The sequence below is a fragment of the Equus asinus genome, chromosome 10 (genome assembly GCF_041296235.1).
Source record: "Equus asinus isolate D_3611 breed Donkey chromosome 10, EquAss-T2T_v2, whole genome shotgun sequence".
In the NCBI taxonomy this organism is placed as follows: domain Eukaryota; kingdom Metazoa; phylum Chordata; class Mammalia; order Perissodactyla; family Equidae; genus Equus; species Equus asinus.
The window spans coordinates 62,687,434-62,694,235 of NC_091799.1; the positions used below are offsets into that span (position 1 = coordinate 62,687,434).

The window sequence follows — 6,802 nt, forward strand, 5'->3', positions numbered from 1 at the left end:
ATAAGAGAAATGTTGATACATTTTATTATACTGTAATTAAGAACTTTTTTCATCAATCAAAACTTTAAAAAGCGATAAGTCAAAATCCAGAGGAGATATTTGAACATACAAAATCTACAGTGTTTTCATATCCAGAATATATAAAGAATGCTTTTTACACTAAGCCATTAGAAAATTGGGCAAAATACACAAACAAGCGTCTCAGAGTAGAGGAAACACGTAGCTCATAAATATAAGAAACGATGCTCAACCTCAGTAGTGATCAAGGAAGTGGATATTAAGCCCACAAGGAGGTCACAATTTATACCTAGATCAGCAAAACTTAAGTTAACAGCACATGATGGAAAAAATTTAGACCAACAAAACTCATATCCTGCTAAATGGGAGTGTAAATTGGTACAGCCACTTTGGAAAACAATTTGGCACTGTTTTCACTACCTGTTTTTCAAATCCATTTCATTTTCAGTTTGGGTATACAGAATGCCAGCCGGCTCTCATGGTGCAGTGGTTAAGATTTGGCTCTCTTACCCTCACAGCCCCAAGGTTTGTTTCCGGGTCAAGGAACCACACCACCCATCTGTCGGTTGTCACACTGTAGTGGCTGCATGTTGCTGTGATGCTGAAAGCTATGCCACCAACATTTCAAATACCAGCAGGGTCACCCATGGTAGACAGGTTTCAACAGAGCTTCCAGACTAAGACAGATTAGGAAGAAGGACCTGGCCACTCACTTCCCAAAAAATTGGCCATGAATATACTATGAATAGCAGCAGAGCGCTGTCTGATACAGTGCCAGAAGGTGAGAGGATGGCAAAAAAGACCGGGAAGGCTTCTCAACTCCACAGCACTAACAACAAATTATGGTAAGGGGGCCAGAAAGGATGGAGTTACTTTGGAAAAATGATGGTAATGAAAAACTGCACTAGGATGAACAACGATGCCAGAAGATGAATAATGATGCTAGGAGTCAGCTTTGCATAGTGGCAGTATCTTAGCCAATGAGGTTTATCCAAGGCACAATTATTGCTAATTGATGCTAAGAGTCAGAATCGATGGGCTAACAACAACAACACAGAAAGACTACATTTCCCAGCCTCCTTTGCACTTAGGTGTGGCCATGTGACTGAGTTCTGGACCAATGGGATGTAAGCAGAAATGATTGTAAGCCACTTCCCTGATTTGCCAATAAAGCTTCCTTTTGATCCTCCAGTCTCTCACTTCCCCATCTGTTAGCTATTTGTACACTTCCAGGGTGATTTTGGATGCCTCCTTCTCAAGATGGAGAGCACCTATCATCCTGGATTCCTGAATGCCTAGGTGGAGTGGACACACCTCCTCTCCCCACCCCCACCCCATCTCCAAATAGAATTTACACAAACAAGATTCCTTGTATTGTGTTAAACCCCTGAGATTTTCTTTGTTTTCTGGGACAGCAGCTAGTGTTACTTTTGAAATGAAGCCTTTAAGTTGAACATTTGCATACACCCAGGAATTCAGTTCTAAGTAGATGCCCTAGAGAAATTCTTGCACATATACACAAAAAGGCATAGATAATAATGTTCTTAGCAGCACAGGTTGAGGTTGATCCAGGAAGAAACTGGGGGGAAAGCCCACTGAAGGAGAATGGATAAAGTGAAGTTGGGGGAAAAAAAGCAATCGTGCAATGGAATATTACATAGCAGTTAAAATAAGTAAAGTATAGCAACACACAACACTATGGATAAATGGTAAAAATATAAACTTTAGGGTAAAAAACAAGCCCCAGAAGACTATATAGAAGCAGTCATACTGGATATAAAGTTCAAAAACAAACAAAATTAAGCAATTATTGTCTAAGCATGCATACATTTGTATTAAAGTCATTTTTCTAAGATAAGGGAAAGATAAACACAAAATTCAGAATAGTGGCTTACTTCTGGATGTAGGTGATAGTCAAAATGCAACCAGTCTGCACCACCCATTCAAAATGGCCACCAGCTACAAACCACCAGCACAGCTGCGCAGATGTGGGAGTGAGTGAGGGGAGGCAGAGGAATGGGAGGCAGAGAAACACAAAGGAAGATGCAAATTATTTCTAATTTTCTAGTTCCTGAAATGGGTGGTGGGTTTATGAATCCCATTCTATCATTCTTTAAAATGCACATCTGTGTTACATATATTCTTTAAAAAATAAATAAATAAAAGCAACTGGATTAATTAAGCTCTGTCCTCTCATATTCCTCTGCTCTTATCAAATTCCAGGCTCCACTCTAAGCATTGATAAATGAAGGAAGGGTAGTCATATACAGGTATTTAGGTCGTACACTGCACAAGGGCACTTCATCCAAGAGGATGCCATGGTGGCCATGTATTCATTTATATGAGAGTGTGTGGGTGGGTGGCACAAAGATGTAGCTTCTGGGCAGGGAGGGCCCTGGAGCGGTGAGGGGGGGAGGGGGGGGCCTGCTCCTAACCTCTCGCCCACACATCCTCCCTGCCACACTCAGGAAAGTGACCGGGCATACCTCCCTGGCATACACCCTCCGTGCATTCCCTGTGTTACTTCTCTCACTGGATAACCCGTCTTAGAGGCCTGATCCCTCCTCCTGCCAATTCTAAACATCAAATGGGGACAGGGGGAGGAGAGAGTGGGAAGTGATGTGGACACACTGCCAGAGGCACGGGCTCCCCGCCTTGGCAGGTGGTAAGCAGGCAAGCGTGCGGCTCACGTGTGCACAGCCAAGGACTCTCTGGAAAGAGTCCATGGGCGGAGCCACGGAAAGGCCCCTGCATTTGATTAGTCAGGTTACGCAATAATATTCTAAGCTAATTTCTTATCATTGGTGTTGTTTTTGTTTGTTTGGTTTTTTTCTGCGGAAATGGGACCAAGCATTGGATGAACAAGGACGAATAAGAGGCTCCAATCTTTCAAACCCGGCCACCTTGTCGTGGTCGTTCCTGATCCTCCCCACATCCTTACGAGGTGCCAGGCAGGGGGGCCCTCCTCTCGGGTTCGCCGGTCTGAAATTCTGATCTGCTCTCGCGTGTTCAGTAGGGGCCGAGGGCTTGATGCTTATTCCTCTGGGAAAATGTTCTGACGGAGGCTTCTGAAAACAGAGCCTTCCCGCAGGGGACGGACGCAGACGGTAGGGATGTGAGCAGCAGGGCCAGCCCAGGAGGGCTGTGCTGTCGGCGTGCCTTCTCGGTTTTTCCGGGTTCCCGCCTCCGAGGCAGGGGCCGGCTCCGCTCCTCCTACACGCGGCGGGTCGCCGGGTGAGAGACTGGACAGTGGTGATGTTTCCAGGACCACACGGTGCCGGAAGTGAGCCCTGGCGGCCTCTCAGACTCCTGAGATGGGGCAGGAAGCCCGAGGTCGCTCCGCAGCTGCTGTTCCCCCTGCCGGTGACCTGGGGGAAAGTGGTCACTTTCCTGCTCTCTCGAGCAGGGTAATCACGGTCCCCTCCTCCCAGGGTTCTCCCGGGAATTAGATGGACATAATGTGCATCAAGAGCTTACCATATGGTCTGGCGTACACTAGACACTAAATAAATGTCATCTACTTGTGTTATCACCACCCTTAAACATACATGGCTAAGAAGACATATTCGACGTCCTCATGGGATGTCCCCTCTTCCTCATTCCTCCCTCCCACACACCCTCCCAAGTGGCGCCTTCTCTAATGTAAAAGCCATTAAGCATCAAGCCAAGCCTGGACTCCAGGGTCCGACCGCCCGGGTTCAAATCCCAGCTCTGCCACTCCCCAGCTGGGTCACCTTGGGAAACATATTAACCTCTCAGTGCCTCAGTTTCCCTATCTGTACAAAGAGGGAAACAGTAACACAAATCCCTTAGGAATTTCCTGAGGCTTGATTGAGATGGTACACAGGAAGCATTCAGAACGGTACTCGGTACATAGTAAGGCTCAGTGATCTTGGGAGCACTAGCTCTTAAAAATGGAGATTGAAGAGTTGGTTAGAGCACTGATTGAAAGGAATTGTTTTCAGTTTTGTTTGGCTTGAATGGAAGACACTGATGATGAGATTCCTTACGGAGACCTCCCGTCCCTTGTTTTGCAAAGCCGCAGATATATTCCTTAAAGTGAGATTTTTGCCACCAGTTATTCTAGTGACGAGTTATTCATCTCCCCATAAACCAGATATAATAGAATATGATCCATAAAACTAAAGCTGTGCCAGGCTACAGGTATTAGTCAGGGTTCCGCAGAGAAACAGAACCAAGAGGAAGCATGAGATGTATAGATATACACACATGCACAGAGAGACAGAAAGGGAGAGAGAGCGTTTTTTTAAGGAATTGGCTCACAGGATTGTGGAAGCTGGCAAGCCCAAATCTACAGGGGAAGCCGGCAGGCTGGAGACCCAGGGAAGAGCTGCAGTTCTGAAGTCTGAAGGCTGTCTGCCGGCAGGACTCCCTCTTTTGGGGGGAGGAGGGGTCCAGTCTTTTTCTTAATGCCTTCAACTGATTACATGAGACCCACCCACATTACAGAGGGCAATCTGATTTACTTAAAGTCTACTGATTTAAACGTTAATCTCATCCAAAATAATACCTTCACAGCAACATCTAGAATAGCATTTGACCAAATAACTGGGTGCCATGACCTAGCCAAGTTGACACATAAAACTAACCATCACAATATCAGATACTAAACTACTCTTTATACTGTATATCCCAGTGACCCTTGCTTCCATGCACAATTCATAACCCTGACTTCTGCACCACCTCTTTAAAATCCAGACCCTCACGAGCTGACAAAGACTCTGACCCTCAAGCCTCCTGCTCCCTCTCTCTCTAGGTCCTGCTGTGGACTAAGGTCCCAGTGCCCTTTAGACCCACATCCAAGGACTGTCAAGTACAGGCTGAATTGCTATCATGCTGCTTTTTGGTTAGGTGGCAAACTCCACCCACATTAATTCACAGCTTTTCTTTAAGTTCTTACATTTGTTATTAACTGGATCATCACTCTGAAGTATAACACTCAGTACCATTTCTCAGGCAATCACTCTTTAAGCCAGAACCCTCATTCCCACTGGCCCGATACAGCAACAAATACCTATTTTCCCTCCCAGGATCTAACAAAGGGAGGGAAGAGAAGGTGTCAGCCAAGCCATCTGACATGGTAGGTTCAGGGAGGTCAGGAAGATGTCCCCGAGGGAGGAAGGGAAGAGCCTAAAGGGTGAGCTGGAGTCAAGTGGGTGGAGAAGGGCAATCCAGAGACAGCAGGAGAGAGAGCAGCATGTGCCAATGCCTCGTGAAGGGGAGGGGCTCTGTGGGGCCCAGCCTACCCCAGAGGGCACCTGCAGACCAACCAGAGACACGCAGCGGTTTCCAGGTCTCTCTGCCACAGGGCATTGCCTGGCAATTACAGCACTAACAGATGGGAGGGGGAGGTCGTTCAACAGGGTGGTGGCAGTGATAGGGAGAAATGGAGATATCCAGACCACTATAAAGGGAAGATGGACAGAACTTCCTGATGCATGTGGAGGGAGGAGAGATGGAGATGCTGGGGCTAGATTGACTGTTGTGAACCAGATATTCATATGAACGCATCTCCAAATGTGCTTCTCTCTGCCTTTCAAATAGTTCTGTCTGCCTCCTCACCCAGAGACGTCCTGACTGCCACTTTTGGTCAACCCAGCAGCAAAGTCCATCTCCACGAGACACTGACAGGTGACTGCCCAGGCACCCGGAGCGCCCCAACCATACACTCACCTCACAGACCCCACCCACAGGTGTGACCAGGAAGCAAAGGCTGGAAGGGCTCTGAGACCCTCTGGGCTGCCTTTGCAGCCAATTCTGCAAGTTCACTAAGAAGGGGAGGGTCCACGGGGTGGGCTCCTGGCCAAAAGAGCTCCTCTCAGAGTTCTCCTTTTCATTTACAGCCTTCCCATAGAGGATAATAGATAGCTGAAGTTTGTGGGTTGGATTACTTCCATCCATAAAATAAAGACTATAAAGTCTTTTCACCCTAATCAGAAAAACACATCCTTTTGTCCCGCTGTATTCCTCGATATGTCATATTTAACAGTTACAATTATTGACAGGCCTATAAAACGTCTGGTGACAGAGAAAATAGCTTCCTATAAAGTGTTTATTCTTTTTTATTGATAATAAGTTGGCTTCCCTAGCCCTACCAAGAGAATACAGACCACTAACAAGAGATCAAATCCATTTATATGGCTCTCTCCAACCATTCCTTTCGCTCTGGGGCTCTGTACAAGGCCCTGTCTTTTAAATTTCAGCATCCGTGGGAGCTTGGAGCTCTAAAGCAGGGCCGTATGACTTCAGTAAAGAGGAAAGTATAATTCTAATAGCATCATTTACTACACCCTTTCATTTTTCTTCTTCAAGACAGACTGTGCTACTGTGTGCCTATGACTGGAATCTTTAAAATAGAAAAATCTCAACTGTAGAGAAATATTAATCAAAGGATCTATCCACATGCAGTGCCAGGTGGGCACCATGCATAATAATAATATTGTATTAATAATAACTATAAATATAATTGCTACTTTTACTTAATGTGTACTGTATAGCAGGCATTTCAGCAAAGCCACAATTTCCAGTCATGCCCTATACAAAGGTGTCTGGCTGAGGGGCAAGTGGGGACTGAAATGCACTTCCAAACCGTTTGTCCTTGTGTGGGCTGCGATGTCCCGAGGCAAGGTGTGTCTGTGTGTACTGTGCTGCCACACGTGCTAGGAGATGTCTTCCTTATATATCAGTGCCTTTCCCAACCAGGAGATCCACATCTTAAAAACCCGTAAGTTTTTTCTCACAAAGCATTGCCTTTCTACAGAAA

The 6,802-nt window shown here is 46.0% G+C and overlaps 1 pseudogene; it reads left to right on the plus strand.

Annotated features, from left to right (window-relative positions):
• Window positions 1–969: 969 nt before the first annotated feature.
• On the plus strand, window positions 970–1,035 carry LOC139046500 (U4 spliceosomal RNA; annotated as a pseudogene).
• The last annotated feature ends 5,767 nt before the right edge of the window (window positions 1,036–6,802 follow it).